At 37.8% G+C, this 22,090-nt stretch overlaps 1 long non-coding RNA gene across 2 annotated transcripts in view; it reads left to right on the plus strand.

Annotated features, from left to right (window-relative positions):
- The window catches only part of LOC128651981 (uncharacterized), a 168,053-nt gene extending 147,206 nt beyond the window's left edge, over positions 1–20,847 (plus strand). The window contains exon 3 of one of the 2 annotated variants that reach the window (XR_008401237.1): positions 20,736–20,847. This is a non-coding gene — a long non-coding RNA (uncharacterized LOC128651981). The remainder of the gene's footprint in view (positions 1–20,735) is intronic. The other variant, XR_008401238.1, reaches the window with a different exon arrangement.
- The last annotated feature ends 1,243 nt before the right edge of the window (positions 20,848–22,090 follow it).

A 22,090-nucleotide genomic window follows, 5' to 3' on the forward strand; every position in this document is an offset into this window, starting at 1 on the left:
GGAAGGGGTTTGTTTCGTTAGCGGTGTGGCAGGTGAAGAAAAGTTTTGTTTGTCCTGTATTGGATTCATACCAGTGTCACTGTCCGCCATTGCTGAGTTTTCTAAGTATCTATGTGCTGTGAGCTATAACGCTTTACTGCTAGTGTGATTTCTCTTGTTCATTTTTTGTCAATATTTATAATGCTAATATTCATAATGTGCATAGCACAGGTCTCTTATTGTTTTTAATGGTTAAGGTTTTTAATAATGCATATCCCTTGTTGTTAATACATGGTCAGACGCTTTATGAGACATTGCACATACACAGCACTACTGTATGGTTCTGCCGTGCATGTTTTCTCTAACACGTGTGCTAATTCTGACAGCTGTCAGGAGCAGCGTGTCAGCATCGATATGGAACCAGGATTTGAATGTCACGTGACGATGACATCACTGGAACCCAATGTGCTCCGTGGAACGCAAACAGTGTCGTAGCTCTGTTCAGCTGTTCAGCTGATGGGGATGTGATAATTAGACACTGTTGGGTATATTAGGCGGTGTATACTGGGTTATAGTAGGTAAGATTGTTTGGTGATTGTACTTGGCATTTGACAAAGGGACCAATGTGGTCTCAAAACGTTATGCGTTGCTTTTACATTTTCTACATTAAATGTGAAGTTTTATTACAAAGACCAGTGAGCGCTTATTTTTGATACATTATTTGGATCGTTATATAGCACCGTGGCATTAAGTAGATACTGTTTATGGAGTGTTTGGTAGGTTTAGACTGTCTAGCTGGTGGGGAATCTAGCACACCTGAAGTAAACTTTATCCCAAAGTTTAAAGAGTTATAGTTAGTTGTAGTAGGTGGCGCAAAACAAGTTGCTATTCCCAATGTGTCTTACTGTAAATATGTGTGATAAAAAAAAATGGAAAAAATGGATGTCGAAACTATTTAAGAAATAAATATGATCCTTTATTTGATTATGGTAAATTTACCCAATAGTAGTGATGCTAAAAGTACAGTTAAACAAAAATTATTACAATTCCTTCAAAGTTTAAAAAATGACACCGGTGTCTCTATGTATAAAAATGGACATAATATATAAAAAATAAATTAAATTAAAATAATAACGTTGAAATCTTATAATTTATACAATTTTGGGTTTATCACAAGTTGTAATTTCTAACAGAATGTTTGTAGATACAATTTTATAGTGGATAAAACAATAGTTGCTGTATAGTTCATATAGGATACTTTGTTTCAAGTTAAGCTGTGCAATTGAGATCTTATCTTAGGCAACTATATATCAAATGTAGAGGTATGTTGGTGCGATTTTTATCACACTATAATATAAGTATACAAATTAGTACCTTGAAGTGTATCTGTTTGATATCACTTTTGTGAGATAATTGCGGTTAAATAAACGCCGCTATGCCAGTGTTTTGATTAAGTTTCAAGATCAAGCTGGTGGCAGTTCTATATGAGCTGCTGGCGGTTAAATAAATGCCGCTTTGGTTTCCTCTTATTAGGTGGGCTTATCTGTTTGCTGCGAGAAAATTCACTTTTATATAAGTGTTTCGGTAGTTGTCGTGGCCGCTCAGTTACCTTATCCTTTGTTGGTCAGTGACCGATCGCGCTCTTAAGGGTTTCTTGGTGGGATCTTTGTTGCGGTTAAGTGCTAACCGTTTGCTGATGTTTTTTAAGTATCTCCGGTTTTTCTATTCTGTGGCTTGTCTGTCGGTCAGTGACCGATCACAATGGTATGGTTGTTGGATAACCTCCTGATGTGCCATTCCGGTCTGTTGTTCCCAGGTTTCTTAGATGTCGGTCAGTGACCGATCTGGGTGCTGAAATGTGGTTGTTGGGATAAGTAGAAAGTTTGTAGGATAAGTAGAAAAAGGATTGCATAGCTGAACTTGAAACAAAGTATCCTATATAAACTATACAGCAACTATTGTTTTATCCACTATATAATTGTATCTACAAACATTCTGTTAGAAATTACAACTTGTGATAAACCCAAAACTGTATAAATTATAAGATTTCAACTTTATTATTTTAATTTAATTTATTTTTTATATATTATGTACATTTTTATACATAGAGACACTGGTGTCATTTTTTAAACTTTGAAGGAATTGTAATAATTTTTGTTTAACTGTACTTTTAGCATCACTACTATTGGGTAAATTTACCATAATCAAATAAAGGATCATATTTATTTCTTAAATAGTTTCGACATCCATTTTTTCCAAAAGAGAATATAAAATTAGGACTCATCAAAACATTAACATATATTGAGCCCACATATTATCACACATATTTACAGTAAGACACATTGGGAATAGCAACTTGTTTTGCGCCACCTACTACAACTAACTATAACTGTTTATGGAGTGCATCTATTTGGAATATTTATATATATATATAGTTTTCCTTATAGAAATTAGGGATGGGCGAATGTGTAAATTTTTGAATTTCGAATGTAGAACGAATGTTATTACCGAAATTGGAATTCTAAATCGTCTAAATTCTAAATGTCACTTTTGAATTCGAATGTTTATAATTATATTGAATGTCCACATTTGAAATTTCAAATTTAACATTCTATTTAACAAATACTATTCAGAAGTTCAATAGTTCATGTGGTAGGGCGGGAATGTAGTAAATTGATACATAATAGATACAAATATATCATTTCTAATGTTTCCATATAGAAAATTGCATAATTTGAATATTACATTTAAAGAAAGCATTAGAAATACTATTACAAACATATAAATTTGAATTTTTCGAATTCGAATATAAATTTGAATTTTTCGAATTCGAATATTGCATAATTCGAATATTACATTTAAAGAAAAGCATTAGAAATACTATTACAATCTAAATTCAAATTTTTCGAATTCGAATATTGCATAATTCGAATATTACATTTAAAGAAAAGCATTAGAAATACTATTACAATCTAAATTCGAAATTTCCGAATTCGAATACACGTATTGCATAATTCGAATATTACATTTAAAGAAAAAACATTAGAAATACTATTACAATCTAAATTCGAATTTTTCGAATTCGAATATTGCATAATTTGAATATTACCTTTAAAGAAAAAGCATTAGAAATACTATTACAATCTAAATTCGAATTTTTCGAAAAGAATATTTTCGAATGTAATCGTAAAATTCGAAACCGAAAATCGAATGTTAGAATGTTATGTAAACATTCGAAATTTGATTCGAACAAACAAATGTGTTAAAATTCGTGCCGTTTTTCAAATGTTGCGAAACATTCGCCCATCCCTAATAGAAATACAGTAGTACTGTACTGTACCCTACTGTAAAAAAAAAAAGTATTTATTGTACATGCAGCTGTATAGTGTATTTTTGTGTACAAAAGGTAATTTAGTGTAATTTTAGTATCCTGTACAGAACAGCCTACAGACACATCTACGTTAGCCCAATTTTGATAAGTACAGATTACATATTACATTACTTTGCTAAGTATCTAAACAGTACTATATAGGAGGCTGTTTGCACAAAGTCTAACTCCCATATTTCACAGAATGTATTGTGGCTATTAAGCAAAACATACCTGTAAATATATTATTAGAAGGCCATACTTTAATATGACTGCTCAAAATAAAATATGGCTTTTGAAAATGAAACAATAACATTTATTTTTCAGTCATGTTAATGACATACAGTATGTGCAAATAGTTTTCTGTGTGATTAGACTTTTTATTTTACTTTTATTTTACTTGCATAAGTGGGGGCTTTGTTATTGTTCAAGTATTGAATTTATTTTCTCTGTTTTTTTGCTTAGAAAACATTCGGCTAGATTACGAGTTGTGTGTTAGGGTTAAAAAGCAGCGGTGAGAGGTCCCATCGCTGCTTTTTAACGCCTGCTGGTATTACAAGTCTTGAAATGACAGGCTCACCGCTCACTTTTTTGGCCAGACTCGGAAATACCGCAAATCCACGTACGTCAATTGCGTATCCTATATTTTCAATGGGACTTGCATAGAGCCGGTATTACGAGTCTAACCAAAAGTGAGCGGTATACCCTCTCCTGTCAAGACTGATACCGCATTTTAAAGTCAGTAGTTAAGAGTTTTACACTACAACGCCGTAGCATAAAACTCTTAACTAAAGTGATAAAAAGTACACTAACACCCATAAACTACATATTAACCCCTAAACTGAGCCCCCCCCCACATCGCAAACACTAAAATAAATTGTTTAACCCCTAATCTGCCGAACCGGACATCGCCGCCACTATAATAAATATATTAACCCCTAAACGGCCGCACACCCGCATCGCAAACACTAGTTGAATATTATTAACCCCTAATCTGCCTGCCCTAACATCGCCGACACCTACCTACATTTATTAACCCCTAATCTGCCGCCCCCAGTGTCGCTGCCACTATAATAAAGTTATTAACCCCTAAACCTAAGTCTAACCCTAAACCTAACACCCCCTAATTGAAATATAATTTAATAAATCTAAATAAAATTCCTATCATTAACTAAATTATTCCTATTTAAAACTAAATACTTACCTGTAAAATAACTCATAAGCTAGCTACAATATAACTAATAATTACATTGTAGCTATCTTAGGGTTTATTTTATAGGTAAGTATTTAGTTAATTGTAGTAATTTTATTTAGATTTATTTAAATTATATTTAAGTTAGGGGGGGTTAGGGTTAGACTTAGGTTTAAGGGTTAAGAACTTTAATATAGTGGCGGCGACGTTGGGGGCGGCAGATTAGTGGTTAATAAGTGTAGGTAGGTGGCGGCGACATTGGGGTGGCAGATTAGGGGTTAATAAATATAATGTAGGTGTCGGCGATGTTGGGGGCAGCAGATTAGGGGTTAATAAGTATAATGTAGGTGACGGCGGTGTCCGGAGCAGCAGATTAGGGGTTAATAATATAATGTAGGTGTCGACGATGTTGGGGGCAGCAGATTAGGGGTTAATAAGTATAATGTAGGTGGCGGCGGTGTCTGGAGCGGCAGATTAGGGGTTAATAAATATAATGTAGGTGTCAGCAATGTTGGGGGCAGCAGATTAGGGGTTAATAAGTATAATGTAGGTGGCGGCGGTGTCCGGAGCGGCAGATTAGGGGTTAATAATATAATGTAGGTTTTGGCGATGTCGTGGGTTACAGATTAGGGGTTAATAAGTGTAATATTAGGGGTGTTTAGACTCAGGGTTCATGTTAGGGTGTTAGGTGTAGACATAAAATGTATTTCCCCATAGGAATCAATGGGGCTGCGTTAAGAGCTGAACGCTGCTTTTTTTCAGGTGTTAGGTTTTTTTTCAGCTGGCTCTCCCCCTTTGATTCTTATGGGAAAATCGCGCACGAGCACGTTTTGCCAGCTCACCGCTACCGTAAGCAGCGCTGGTATTGAAGTGAGATGTGGAGCAAAATTTTGCTCTCCGCTCACTTTTCTGCGGCTAACGCCGGGTTTGTAAAAACCCATAATACCAGTGTTGTCTGTAGGTGAGCGTTGAGGGAAAACTGATCGTTAGCACCGCACACTATTATCGACAAAACTCGTAATCTAGCCGTTTATTTGTGAATTGAGAAATGAATATGTCTGATAAAATGAAAATGTCAGCATTGTAACAGCTCTGTAGATAAAATACAGTGACCCCCACTCTTATTTTTATTTAGCTACAGAAATGTTTTGATGTGCAAATAATCTTCAGTGTTATTTGGTAATATTTGTAGCCTTTAATTTGCTTGTGTGAGTGTGGCTTCTTCCTTCTACTATTATTATTACATTTATTGAATGTATTTATGAGGGTTTCTTCATTAGGATACATTATTTGTATATTATGAAATTAATATAGCTGCTGAAATAAACATTTCATCATTGGAACATCTCTGTAATTAAATACAATTATTTCCCCTTTACTTTTAGTTATCCACAGAGATGTTCCAATTCTAAATTTTTATTCTAAATGGAGGTACATTATTTATTTTGATTCCTTTTGCGATGAAATGGCATCAATTCCTGCAAATTGCCTGTTTGCCACATTCCACACAGTGGTTGCTTATATCCTAACAAAATAGTATCTAGATACCAAGCATTGGAAATATTACCATAGTAACTTTTAAAAGGTAAGCTATTGAGAATGCCACTGTTTCTGAGGTACCAGCTCCTACTGAGCATTTGCAAGGCTTCCTGGTGTATACATATATAAGTTTGTGAAATGTACTGCTCATTTAAATATCAGAGTAAGTACTATTAAATTGTCGTTTTACTATTTACTTGTTGATTATGCAATTCTTCTATATGTAATTGACATTTAACAAATTTCAGTACATCCATTTATCTTGAAAACTTGATTATGGGAAATGCAAAGCACAGCTGTTCAAAAGTGTCAGCATTAACATCTGTTAAAGTTTTCAGAAAACTATAAAAAGCCTTGGTGTAGTTTAAGATATATAGCATGGAACAAGCAAACACAGAAACCAGTGCCTATTCCTGCTCCTGATAGAGGTATTGTAATTACAGGCTTTCTCCTTCAGACAGAGAGCACTACCTGAACAACCCAATACCACTGCTTTCTGATACAAAATGATCTGTTAAAAAAAATCTGTATTTATGCTTGAAGAGGGTGAAGGGGGGAATTCCCAGCTATAGTTAGTTTCTATGATGTTCAGGATCAAACATATACATGGTAATGTATATAGAGAAAATAGTAGTCTTGCTGGCTAGGAAGAGGGGAGAGAGGGGTGGATTTACGGAAACACACACCTTTGGCCAGACAGAGCGTTTATTAAATTGTAACACCTATAATTTTATATACAGCAGTGTTCTGTATAAATTATGAAAAATTTTTAGATTAAGCTTTGCTTGACTCTCTGATTCTATGTGGTAAATTTATCATGGTGCAGACAGACTTGACACCAGTTTGACTGGTTGTTTTAAATGAGAATACATTACCTCATATTAGATTGAGGGTTGATATTGTAAGCAGCTAGTGTTTAGAGTTTTTGTGTTATAGAAGTGTCAATAAAAATTACGGTATTGCACTATCTTTGCTTTCTCTTTATTCTAACTGCATGTGATCCGGTGTTATGAGCGGAGGAAGAGTCTACCATCCCCCAAAAGAAGCAGAGCCAGTAAAGAGCGGAAGATTCTACCATTCTCCAAATAAACAGAGCGGAGATGCTTTGAATACCCCCACACATTGTTCCTTCTTATGGTGCAGCACTTACCTCATTAGATTGAGGTTAAGGAAGTAGGAACCCCGACGGGGATTTATTTTCACTCAACACTACTCTGCACTGGGATCATTTGTATGAACTTATTTATGTTTGGACTCTTGCAATTGTGGTTGAGCACTTTTGATATTCAATAAGGTATACTAATACCCATTACATTTAATAAGAGCAGTATAGAATAAGCTATTTTAATTTAATATATACGTTTTTAGCCTACCCAGAAAGTATGCTTATTTTATCTGACTATTAGGAATAAGGGTGTTTTTGGTCAGATACTACCCATTAGTTTTCACAGTTTTTTTCTACACAGCGCTGTACCATCTCTTTCAATACATATAGTTTATAGTATTTTGTGTACCACTGAGGGCCGGAACACTATATACCCCTAGGAATAGCTGCTATAAGAATTAAACGTTTATTACTAAATTATAGAACTTAGAATACAGCACCCAGCGCTTTTTACCTCTTCTGGTTCCATACATAACCAGATGTATGGAAGTGTCTCACCAAACAAATTTGCTTTCAAAAGTGCGCCAAATACCGAGTGTGGAACGCATCTTGCGTTCCACCGTGATCGTGTCAACCGGAAGTGATGTCACTTCCAGTTTCGCGACATGATAGAAACATATCAACATTACTTTGTTTTGCAATTAATAACACATTATGGTGTACCCAAAATTATCTAATAGGCAATTTAAGAATAGTGCCAACCAACAGAAATGATTGCCAGTGATCTGTACATACAATATTCTAGTGTATATCAATCGTCATCTTAACCGTAACTATGGTTACGAGACATCACTAAGTGATTGTGTTTATATAATAGAAAATTTCACTCGTGCAACAGATATGTACAATGACATGACTTGCTACTAATGTTTTAGCAATATTCTGTGTCATGTCAATTAACAGCTATGCATGATAATATATACATAGATACGTTAAAAAACGGAAAACTAAATATAAAAATAAACGTAAAACAATGAACTAAAAAGTGGCTGTTCTTGCTCAGACTCATTATCAAAACATATAGCAATGTGCATTGCCAACTGCATAGTATATATACTTTATACAAGCAGTGTATCAATGAATCGTGTTGCAACATTGTTCTGTTGTATATTGCCCTAAAAGTAAACATATATATAAGAGATGTACTGTGGCTATTTTGCGTACGGTTTGTTATGTTAGCATTCAACCTTAGCCAATTTAAAAGTACATCTGTATCTCTCAGATATCTAACCCACTGTGACAAATTCACTAAATGATATAGTTAAATCTCAAAAGCTTTCAAATTTGAAAGCTTTTGAGATTTAACTATATCATTTAGTGAATATGTACTTCATTCTTCAAAAATTATTCAATTGCTTTTAAATCCAAATCATGTGGTATGGAAGAATACAATGCAACAACATCCACAGTGAGCCACCCTGAGTCTCGTGTTCACTTAACCTGTTCCACCAAATTAAGTCCCTGATATAACTCAGAAGGGCTCTGACTAGTGGCTGCAAGAGATCATCCAACCACTCTCACAAGTGTTCCAGCATAGACCCTATTCCACTAATGATAGGCCTACCCTGAACATTTGGTAGGTGATGGAATATCGGAGTGACAGGATGCGCAACATACAAATATTGACAGGTGTCTTGGTCAATGAAGTCATCTTCCAATGCACCCTTCCAAAAGGTGCACAAGTTGTCGTTGGAAGGACTCAGTGGGATCTCTTGTAAGTCTCTCATAGCTATCAACGTTACCCAGCTGCTTCAATGCCTCGTCAACATAATATGACCTATTCCTCAGGACAACAGAGCCCCCCTTATCCGCCTGTTTGATGACAATATTCATGTTGTCACCCAAGGATTTTATTGCTTGCTGTTCTTGTTTACTCAGATTTCTACTTACAGGTGTTTTAGTCTGGTTAAGTACTCTTATATCTGCTTCAACTCTCTTATAAAAGGTTTCCACTATGTTTCGTCTGCTCTGTATGGGGTAGAAAGTGAAGGGATTTTTATATTTTCTACCCAAAGTGGATTGAAATCCGTCAGTCTCTATCCAATCTTTATGTTCCAACCCCCTGAGAGCAATGAGGTCACACATTTCTTGGAATTGAAAACCTTGGTACACATTAATATTAGTCGCCTCATGAGATGGTACAGTATTTGTATCTGTGTCTGCAGATAAAAATTGCTTACAGAGTGTTATATTATGTACAAATTTATTTAAGTCTAGCATTGTTTGAAATAGATTAAAATTTACAGTAGGTACAAAGCCTAAACCAAAACTAAGCACTTTATTTTAAGTTGTGACAGACTGAGGAAAGCCCCTTATGTTTGATGGGAATTTTGTAAATGGTATTAATCCGAACATAATCTTATTGAAGCAGTTACTTTAGTGTTGTACTTGGACATTTTTCTTTTTTAAACACCTTGCTAGTACCAGGTTGGACCCCCTTTTGCTTTCAGAACTGCCTTCATTCTTAGTGGCATAGATTCAACAAGATGGTGGAAACATTACTCAGAGATTTTGGTCCATATTGACATGATAGCATCACACAGTTGCTGCAGTCCATGATGTGAATCTCCAGTCCACCACATCCCAAAGGTGCTCTATTGGATTGAGATCTGGTGACTGTGGAGGCCATTGGAGTACAATGAACTCATTGTCATGTTCAAGAAAACAGTTTGAGATTATTTGAGCTTTGTGACATGGTGTATTACCCTGCTGGAAGTAGCCATCAGAAAATGGGTACACTGTAGTCATAAAGGGATGGACATGGTCAGCAACAATACTCAGGTAGGCTGTGGCTTTTAAATTATGCTCAATTAGTACTAAGGGGCCCAAAGTGTGCCTGGAAATCCATGCTTTTATGTTGTTCACATCAAATTCTGACCCTACCATCTGAATGTCACAGCTGAAATCGAGACTCATTAGACCAAGCAAAGTTTTTCCAATCTTCTATTGCCAATTTTGGTGAGCCTGTGTGAAATGTAGCTTCCTGTTCTTAGCTGACAGGAGTGACACCCGGTGTGGTCTTCTGCCCATCTGCTTTAAGGTTCGATGTTTTGTGCATTCAGAGATGGTATTCTGCATATCTTTTTTTTATTGAGGTAGTGAGAAATATAACATAAAAGATTCGTCCATAGACAATAATAATATAGTAATAAGACATACATTGTTAACACACAAGCAAACCAAAGAAGCAGAGAGGTTACAATTTTAGGCATCAATTCTGTGCTCCTATAGAAGCGTATAAATAAGCAATTGTTATCAACACTGTAACGGGTCTCGGTACCCCAGACTGGGTATACCCGCTAAAGTCAGCTTCCTCCCACCAAACACCAACCCATGAACCTCCACTGGATACCTTCCGCTATTAGAATAATGGCCGCTGCAAGTTGTTATAGCTACCCCTAAGAAAAAAAGGAACTGCTTTATTGCCCATAAACACAGCTTTTATACATTTATACATTTCCAACAAAGGGGGGGTAGTTACCACATAATTAATAAAAACAAATATTATACAATGAGACAAACATCAGACAATGGTTAGTTAAACAAGATTATAATCACATCCTGACTTACAAAAGGACAATGGATGACTCACACAATAACAGAAAGACACTTCACACCTAGACTAGATATACAGACACATAACAGCAGGAGGTCTCAGCATTAGATTGTCTGTGCTGTGTGTAATCTCCTGCTTTGTGTCTCACACCTAAAGTAGATGTACAGACACATAACAACAGGAGACCTTAGCATTAAATTGTCTGTGCTGTGTGTAATCTCCTGCTCTGTGTCTCACACCTAGACTAGATATACAGACACATAACAGCAGGAGGTTGCAATAAACTCAAACATTCTGTGTCTGGGGGGGTTGGAGCAGGCAATACTGAATTGGGCTGTCACCTTATACTTCAACAAAATACAGGAATCCCAACTATGTATCAGTTCCCTCCAGTCCTCAGAGTTTATGGGAATTCATGGAAACTGGGTAAACCTGAATCCAGGGTAAAAGTACTCCAAATGTACCCTGGGCACCCACCTCCCAAATCATAGAATACCCTCAAGTTCCTGGGTCCATAGTCAGTGGGGAAGAGGCTGGCCTGCAGTCCTCTTCAAGTACAAAAGTAATGGAAGCTTCCGTTACATTTCTTCCCCCCCCTGGGGTAGACTAACCAGGTACCAGACCACCCACTGGTTTGGACCTGTGTTAGTCAGATGGCCCAGCCCAAAACTTTCATTCATTTTTGTTTTTGGCCACTGCCACTGGGGAGTGAGAATGCTGATCTCCTCTTCCTGGAACACGCTAAGCTGCTGTGGAGAGAGGTCGGCTACCTCCTCTCCCTGGGCCCTGCTTTGTTGCTGGGGAGAGAGGTCAGCTACCTCCTCTCCCTGGGCAATGCTTTGTTGCTGGGGAGAGAGGCTAGCTACCTCCTCTCCCTGGAAATGGTTCTGCTGCTGGGGAGAGAGGTTGGCTACCTCCTCTCCCTGGAACTGGTTCTGCCATTGGGGAGAGAGGTCGGCTACCTCCTCTCCCTGGAACGGGCTCTGCCACTGTAGAGAGAGGGTGGCTACCTCCTCTCCCTGGAACTGACTCTCCTGCTGTGGGGAGAGGTCGGCTACATCCTCTCCCTGGAAACCGCTCTGCCACTGGAGAGAGAGGTCAGCTACCTCCTCTCACTGGAACTGACTCTGCTGCTGTGGAGAGAGGTTGGCTACCTCCTCTCCCTGGCTTCCTGGAGATGCTGCAGGTGCTGGGCAGAGGCCAGGGGTGCTCTGCCCTGTGGCCATCTCTTCTGCTGAAGACTCACCGGTCTGTCCCTCCTCAGAGGAAAAGTCTATTAAATTATCAATCTCTGGAGCCTGTGGCTGTGTAGAGAAATCGATTACCTCCTCTCCCTGGGACTCCAGAGATATCACAGGTGCTGGACAATGGCCATTGGTACCCTGCCCTGTTGCCAGTGATTCTACTGGTGTGGCAAGCTCAGGACCAGGCTGCTGATCGTGGTCTAGCAGCTCATGGTAGCTAATTACTGGTTGCCACTCCTCGGAGGAAAAGTCCAATAAATCCTTGATCACTGCACCATAGTCCTCTTCAGGCTCTGAGGCATGCTGCTGAATTAGATCTGACAGCCTTTTATATGCCTTTTCTATCTCCCACTCATGGGCAGCTAAGTAATAAAGATTGTCTCTCAGTCCGGGTACTTCTGTAAGGTTCAGCCTCAGCTCTCTGTGGTGTTCCAGTATGTCCTCCTGATGCCACTCTGCCGTACTCCTGCAGTGGGGGTCCTGTGTGAAACTTTCAAATAGCAATCCTGGGCTGCCATAGTCATAGCCCTCTGTAGGATCATCCGTCTCCATCTCCATACACACCTGGGCCACATACCACTGCAGTTCCCCTTACCCTTCATCCACCTCCATCTCTGTCTGGACCAATCCATCCAATTCAGCCATCCATTCCCCCTGGGGCTGCTTTCCCAGGAACGGCATTTGTAGATCCATCTGGAGTTAGTATTGCTGCTCTGGAGTAGGAAGGGAATTCCCCTGGTGGTCCTGTTCAAACTGGAGAGCCTCAAACCAGAGTTTCCTTCGAACTATATCCTTCCAGGCCAGTTTGCCCTTTGCCAAGGCAGGGCCATCAAACTGGGTCAGCACTGCCTGAAATCTCTGGAATTCAGCCTCCATTTCCATCGAGGTCCCACTGGTAGTTTGGAACTGCTCCGTAAGGAAGAAGCAGATCCCACCGCTGCCAGCCAATTGTAGCGGGTCTCAGTACCCAAGACTGGGTATACCCGCTAAAGTCAGCTTCCTCCCACCAAACGCCAACCCATGAACCTCCACTGGATACCTTCCGCTATTAAAATAATGTCCGCTGCAAGTTGTTATAGCTACGCCCAAGAACATTAGCCAAGACTGAATGCTTGAGGGTCAAAATAGGAACTGCTTTATTGCACAGAAAACACAGCTTTTATATATTTCCAACAAAGGGGGGTAGTTACCACATAAATAATAGAAACAAATATTATACAATGAAACAAACATCATACAATAGTTGGTTAAACAAGATTCTAATCACATCCTAACTTACAAAAGGACAATGGATGACTCACACAATAACAGAAACTCACTACACACCTAGACTAGATATACAGACACATAACAGCAGGAGGTCTCAGCATTAGATTGTTTGTGCTGTGTGTAATCTCCTGCTCTGTGTCTCACACCTAGACTAGATATACAGACACATAACAGCAGGAGACCTCAGCATGAGATTGTCTGTGCTGTGTGTAATCTCCTGCTTTGTGTCTCACACCTAGACTAGATATACAGACAGATAACAACAGGAAACCTTAGCATTAGATTGTCTGTGCTGTGTGTAATCTCCTGCTCTGTGTCTCACATCTAGACTAGATATACAGACACATAACAGCAGGAGGTTGCAATAAGCTCAAACATTCTGAGTCTAGGGGGGGGTGGTTGGAGCAGGCAATACTGAATTGAACTGTCACCTTATACTCCAACAAAACACAGGAATCCCAACTCTGTATCAGTTCCCTCCAGTCCTCAGAGTCTCTGGGAATTCATGGAAACTGTGTAAACCTGAATCCAGGGTAAAGGTACTCCAAATGCACCCTGGGCACCCACCTCCCAAATCATAGAATCCCCTGAAGTTCCTGGGTCCATAGTCAGTGTGGAGGAGGCTGGCCTGCAGTCCTCTCCGAGTACAAAAGTAAGGGAAGCTTCTGTTACAAATACAATAAAAGGTATGTTGCTAAAGAAATGGAGGACCTATAACTATGAAGTATAGAGCTATGTCGTGTATTTTAATTGTCTGTGTGTAGATAAATAAATCTATAATATGAAATAAGTAAATAGAAGTGACATTCCAGAACATGCTTAACTAGTATGTCAGAGTATGTCAAGAGTTTGGACAAGATATAATGGATACTCTTTTTTTATTATATAAATAGGAAAATGTTCCCCACATTGCCATAAAGAACATTCATGGGGCTATTTAGTCTAATAAAATTGGGGCAAGGGGGGTTAGCTTTTTGTTATGGTCACTCTTGGACCAAGGTATATAGGTAAGGGAAAAGGGGAGTTCAGCGGGAAAAAGTCGCTCTGAATTAAGTGAGGGAGTGGTGGAGGAGCAAAGCCTTTTCAAGGGGGACAGAGGGATGTGGTGGAGGGGATGAGTGAAGGTCATGTTATATGTACAGGGAGGTGGATTCTGGGAGGGATGACTTTCTGTTTACATGATTGAAAAGGGAGGGACAGAGTCAAATCAAGGTACCATGACTATTATAATAGGACTTATCTGTTTCATGTGATGGGCATAAAGGGCTTAAGATATTAGTGAGGTATCGTGAGTAATACTCTATATGATGTGTAGTGACTGAACTATTTCACTTTTAAAAGTATCTAGTATTAGGTCATATAGGATAGGTGATGATACTTTGAGGTCTCTGCCGTAGAGCCAGTAGCATAACACTGTAAATGTTAGGTAACATAAATATAGTGTGCTATCTCTCAAGTAATTAGCTACTACAGTGAAAGATGTCCTGAGCATATATGTACATATCAGACTGTCCTCGCTGATCAATAATATGAGTAAATTAGACTGTATACTGCTATCACAGCAGATTATACCTCTCTAGCAAGGTAGAACATAGATATTATAGCTTCATTCTAGAGCCCAAATCCTTGTAGGGATGGAGAATATGTCTATCTAACTAGATAAATCCTGTGAACACTAACAGGATCAAAGCTTTATATATAATACAGGTTAATGTGTAACACTATACAAATCTGTATTCTGCATATCTTGGTTGTAACAAGTGGTTATTTGAGTTACTGTTGCCTTTCTATCATATCGAACCAGCCTGCCCATTCTCCTCTGACCTCTGACATCAACAAGGCATTGTCGTCTACACAACTGCCGCTCACTGCATATTTTCTCTATTTTAGACCATTCTCTGTAAACCCTAGAGATGTTTGTCTTCTTCACCATGTCTAGATGCCTAAATGCATTGAGTTGCTGCCATGTGATTAGCTGATTAGCAATTTGAGTTACCAAGAAATTGAACAGGTGTACCTAATAAAGTGGCCGGTGTGTATATATATATATATATATATATATATATATATATAAATCCATAAATACATATTATATATTCAAAATAACAAGAGTATTGCAGTATGCAGTTATACTTTTTTATTGGACTAGCATTACATAGTACAAGTACCTCTCTTCCTCAGGTTGCAAGGAAGTAATATGTATAGGTATATATATATATATATACAGAAATATAGGAATATCTATTTAAAAATTCTTAGAACATATTACCCTATGTGCAGATATTTGGAATTTTAAATATTTGCAGTGAATATACAATATAACCCTTTATTAAATTTGAATATTGTATAAATATGATTTTTTTTATCTACTTGACTGAAAAGGGCTCCAATGCACTTATATAAATGTCTACATATGTATACATATTTATTTATGTGTTTATATGTGTATATAGGTCTGTAAATACAAATATACACATATAAATCCATAAATACATATTATATATACACACACACACAAATATATACAGATGAAACTCGAAAAATTAGAATATCGTGCAAAAGTTCATTTATTTCACTAATGCAACTTAAAAGGTTAAACTAATATATGAGATAGACTCATTACATGCAAAGCAAGATAGTTTAAGCCATGTTTTAAAATTATAAGCAAATCTCAGTGCTCCCTAAGTCTAGGAAAATATTTTGTATGTTCCTGTATTTAATATTTAGAAATCTAAAAGGTTATTAATACTTAAATACAATGAACCATTAAAAAACAATAACCATCAAAAACCTCAATTCTTAATATCTCAAAATTGTAACTTCTAAAACAATAAAAGTGATGAGATCCATAAACTATTTAGTTACCATACATACATATATAGAGTCCAAATACTGGTGGATAGTTGATTCTAAAAGATGATTCCCAATTCAGATCAAGTAAAAATCCTTTTTATCCTTTGAACGGTTGCTGCTCAGTGTGTACTCCGGATATCCTGGTCCCGGCAGAAAACAGTAACTGATAAATATAATCAACACACAGCGCCCACCGATTCAAAGTAGCTTAAAAACAATGTATTTATGCATAACAAGATAAAAAATTACACTTACAAGATTGCAGTGTTTAAACAGCCTTTCATAAAAGTAGCAGCGATTGTCCGTTAATTTCCTATAAGCTGATTTAGAACCATAAAGTCTTGTCTTGGATCTTTGCCTGTGTTTGTAGCTTGCAGCCTCAGCCTCCCTCTTGTAGCAGCGGTCTTTGTAACCAAATGTTGGCGGCTCATGCAGCAGGATCCTGACTTATTCGTCTCAGCTGGTACTCGGCAACCCAGAAAGCTGTCACTATTTTTAACCTTTAAACATACCCTACACGTTTCGTTTGCAACAGGCAAACTTCTTCAGGGGTGTTAATTTTTTACTTTGCTAAAAACCATTAAGAAATGTCAAAATTTATAGTCCTTTCCTTATACCGGATATGACTTGTCAGAAAAGCCGGCTCCTATACAGGTATATGATCTTGCTAGGTCCTAGTGCCCCATCAATATACTTTATCAGATCTTATTACAACATTTCCCTGGACCCTCAAAACATACAATGCATACTTTTTAAAGGATTACCCATATACTTATGTTACCCAATGAATGTATCGTTATTATTTGATTGAATACCATAGGGAAACAAATTGTTCCAATTATTAAAGTGATAATAATGGCAAACGATATATAAAACAAACCATTGAGGACACAATTGATTTCACAATCCATTATATTTATTGCCCCCTACGATTTTGGACTCAAAATGGGACACTATCTAATACATATTATCTAGTTTACCTCACTGAAAATATAACTCACTTAAAATAAAAAAAATGTTTAGATAGTATCCTCTTTTGTTTAGGAAAAGGCAGCCAAATCTAGATCAATGTTTAATCCCATTGGATGGAGACTTTTTAGTTCAGTGATCCAAAAAGTCTCCCTCCTCCTTAATTTGGTGAGACGATTTGTTCCCTCTATTTTATGGGGAACCCAATCTATCGCCTTCATTTTTAAACAGAGGGTTTAAAAATTAAGGAGGGAAAGCCTCAAAAGGTAATTGCAAAAGAAGTTGGATGTTCCCAAAGTGCTGTATCAAAGCACATTAATAGAAAGTTATGTGGAAGGGAAAAGTGTGGAAGAAAAAGGTTCACAAGCAGCAGGGATGACCGCAGCTTGGAGAGGATTGTCAGGAAAAGGCCATTCAAAAGTGTTGGGGACTTTCACAAGGAGTGGACTGAGGCTGGAGTCAGTGCAACAAGAGCCACCACACACAGACGGATCCTGGACATGGGACTTCAAATGTCGTATTCCTCTTGTCAAACCACTCCTGAACAACAAACAATGTCAGAAGCATCTTGTAAACCTCACACTGGACTTCAAGCATCTTGCAGTGTGTGCCTCTCAATTCTTCCTCCATACTCTGGGTCCTTGGTTTCCAAATGAGATGCAACATTTGTTCTCATCAGAAAAGAGGACTTTGGACCATTGAGCAACAGACCAGGTCTGTTTTTCTTTAGCCCAGATAAGACGCTTCTGACGTAGTGATGTCGCGAACCTAAAAATTTGGGTTCACGAACGGCGGACGCAAACTTCTGCAAAAGTTCGCGAACGGGCGAACCGCCATAGACTTCAATAGGCCGGCGAATTTTAAAACCCACAGGGACTCTTTCTGGACACAATAGTGATGGAAAAGTTGTTTCAAGGGCACTAACACCTGGACTGTGGCATGCCGCCCGGAGGGGGATCCATGGCAAAACTCCATGGAAAATTACATAGTTGATGCAGAGTCTGGTTTTAATCCATAAAGGGCAGCCATAAATCACCTAACATTCCTAAATTGTTTGAAATAATGTGCTTTAAAACATCAGGTATGATGTTGTATCGATCAGGTAGTGTAAGGGTTACGTCCGCTTCACAGTGCGCAGTGTAGGTGATATACCTGCCCTGACCATGCTTTGCAGACCAGGTATCAGTGGTCAGATGGATCCTTTCCCTAACACTGTGTGCCACTGTGTCCCCTTTGTTCAGAAATAGCAGACTTATATGGCTTTGGCGTTGCTTTTTGGTAATTAGAAGGCTGCTAAATGCCACTGCACACCACACGTGTTTTATGCCCAGCAGTGAAGGGGTTAATTAGGGAGCATGTAGGCAGCTTGTAGAGTTAATTTTAGCTTAAGTGTAGTGTAGTAGACAACCCAAAGTATTGATCTAGGCCCATTTTGGTATATTTCATGCCCCCATTTCACCGCCAAATGCGATCAAATAAAAAAAAAAATGTTCACTTTTTCACAAACTTTAGGTTTCTCACAGAAATTATTTACAAACAACTTATGCAATTATGGCATAAATGGTTGTAAATGCTTCTCTGGGATCCCCTTTGTTCAGAAATAGCAGACTTATATGTCTTTGGCGTTGCTTTTTGGTAATTAGAAGGCTGCTAAATGCCACTCCGCACCACACGTGTTTTATGCCCAGCAGTGAAGGGGTTAATTAGGGAGCATGTAGGACGCTTGTAGAGTTAATTTTAGCTTACGTGTAGTAGAAAACCCAAAGTATTGATCTAGGCCCATTTTGGTATATTTCATGCCACCATTTCACCGCCAAATGCGATCAAATAGTTGTAAATGCTTCTCTGGGATCCCCTTTGTTCAGAAAGAACAGACATATATGACTTTGGCATTGCTTTCTGGTAATTAGAAGGCCGCTAAATGCTGCTGAGCATCACACGTGTATTATGGCTAGCAGTGAAGGGGTTAATTAGGTAGTTTGTAGGGAGCTTGCAGGGTTAATTTTAGCTTTAGTGTAGAGTAGAGATCAGCCTCCCACCTGACACATCAGACCCCCTGATCCCTCCCAAACAGCTCCCTTCCCTCCCCCACCCCACAATTGTCCCCGCCATCTTAAGTACTGGCAGAAAGTCTGCCAGTACTAAAATAAAAGGTTTTTAAATTTTATTTATTTTTTTAAGCATATTTACATATGCTGTGGTGTAGCATCCCCCCTTAGCCCCCAACCTCCCTGATCCCCCCCAAAACAGCTCTCTAACCCTCCCCATCTACCTTATTGGTGGCCATCTTGGGTACTGGCAGCTGTCTTCTATTATTTCACAGTCAAAAAAAGTGTTGTTTTTTTTTAAATGTACACTACTGTTACACCAGATATGAGTGGTGGCACTGGGCAAGTGGGCACAGTATACGCTGTGAGCCTGACACACACGCTGGCAGGCAACTGCAATTAGATTACACAGGAAAAAAGAAAAAAAAAGCAGACTGATGTTCTAGCCCTAAAAAGGGCTTTTTGGGGTGCTGTCCTTACAGCAGAGATCAGATGAGTCCTTCAGGACTGTAGTGGACACTGAATACACTAGCCTAGCTATCGATTTCCCTATTAAATCAGCAGCAGCTACACTGTCCCTCCTCTCACTAAGAATGCAGCTTCCAAATGAATCTAAAATGGATGCTGTCCAGGAGGTGGGAGGGTCTTGGAGGGAGGGTCTGCTGCTGATTGGCTGTAATGTGTCTTCTGATTGTGAGGTACAGGGTCAAAGTTTACTCAATGATGACGAATAGGGGGCGAATCGAACATCTCATATGTTTGCCTGCCGAGGCGAATGCGAACATGCTATGTTTGCCGGGAACTTTTCGCCGGAGAACTATTCGCGACATCACTATTCTGACGTTGTTTGTTGTTCTGGAGTGGCTTGACAAGAGGAACTTTTTTTGCAATTACCTTTTGAGGCTTTCCCTCTTTATGGAGGGTGTCAATGATGGTTTTCTGCACAACTGTTAGGTCAGCAGTCTTTCCCATGATTGGGATTCCTACTGAACCAGACTGAGAAACCATTTACAGGCTCAGGAACCCTTTGCAGGTGTTATGGCTTAATTAGCTGATTAGAGTGTGACATTTTGAGCCTAGAATATTGCACCTTTTCACAATATTCTAATTTTCTGAGATTGCGGATTTGGGGTTTTCATAAGCTGTAAGCCATAATCATCACAATTATGACAAATCACGGCTTAAACTATCTTGCTTTGCATGTAATGAGTCTATCTCATATATTAGTTTCACCTTTTAACTTGCATTAGTGAAATAAATTAACTTTTGCACAATATTCTAATTTTTCGAGTTTCACCTATATATATATATATATATATATATATATATATATATATATATTATACATACATACATATCCATATTTATGTATCTATATATTAAAGCTTTTTGCCTGCCTTTGTTTTAACACCTGAGACCTCATATCTTTGAGCCCTTATTACTTTTTTGCGCAATATCTTATTGTAATAATTTTATTAGATAATGTTGTTATGATTGTAACTGTACTTTTAAATGTACCTTTGATGTGTTTTGCAACATTTTTTTCTTTTGCAGAACAGTTAACCAGAGCACAGAGATCTCGCTACCCCGATGTGTATTAACTTCAATTGCAATTAAGTAATCTTCTTTACTTTCAACTTGTAATACGAGCGCTATATCCGAAGTGCACAAACAGGTGCGATAAACCCGATATCGCTTGTACGCCAGTCATATTCTGGCCCTAAGTAAGTAACAGATTTTCTTCAGTGTTTGTTTTGATTTGCAGTCCTTGTACAAATAACAGATACCATCTTAAATGATTTTTTGTACTATTCAAGGATAAGCATTTGAATAAACAGGCTTATAATGCACAATTTTGCTATAGAATTTGATTTTACCATTCTGTACAACATTATTAAGTGCATCTATCTATGGATGTTCATACTTGTAATAAAATATGGTTTTAGCTGATGCTTTGATCTTTAATTTATAGCTGCATGTTTAATTACTTGCGGGTGTATTACCATGTTTTCTTTTATCCCAGTATTGATCTACATGGTGTGCTTAAATGACTCAATGTACATAATTTATCAACTCCTTGTCAATTTGAATTGGCTGTGACTATAAGGAAGACATTGAGATCATTCCTCTCTCTGATTTTAGCAGGGCATTTCAAGTAAATTGTCTTTGAAGAAGAAAGGTCAAAAAATGTTATTTTCTCAATATCTAAGTTTCACATTACATAGCAAACGAGAACATTTTCACAAAACTTTATGAAACAAGAAACTATTTTAGATAAAAAAAAGACAATAAAAACATAATTACAAAGAAATCAATTAGAACACTTCAAAATAAAACAAAACTTTTCAATCAAAATACTTGTGTCGTCAATATTAATTAAAAACAAAAAGTAAGATATTGTAAAAAAATGTGTTTACAAAGCAGTTGTATTTACAATAGACAAACGTAATAATTACTTCATTTTGAGTACATTGCAATATCTTCATTACAAATATGTTTAAATCTGACAAACACATTGAGATACTATGTACACACCCTGTCAACAATAGAATTATCAGGCATAAGAATTTAATTGAAGTTACTGCTCAGCATGGAGCAGCCTAATAATTATAAAAAGGCTCTAATGTGGATGTGTTTGAGCAGCATTCAATTAACTGGCATGAAATGCAGAAAGGATAATTGAGTCTTTTTCAAAATTGCAAAATTATTTAAAGACAGTCAGTAAAATAATAACCGTTAAAGATCACTTTCTGAAATGATGTTCTACAACACAGAGGGCAAGAAAAACTGTGTGGCTTGTGTGGAAGCATTTGTAAGAGTAAACAGAAAAGGAAGAATAAAGCACTTAATCATCTACTCTAAAACATGCCTTGCTTTTCTGTTAAGGACTTCTGGAGCAATATACACAT

The sequence above is a fragment of the Bombina bombina genome, chromosome 3 (genome assembly GCF_027579735.1).
Source record: "Bombina bombina isolate aBomBom1 chromosome 3, aBomBom1.pri, whole genome shotgun sequence".
NCBI classification, from domain to species: Eukaryota; Metazoa; Chordata; class Amphibia; order Anura; family Bombinatoridae; genus Bombina; species Bombina bombina.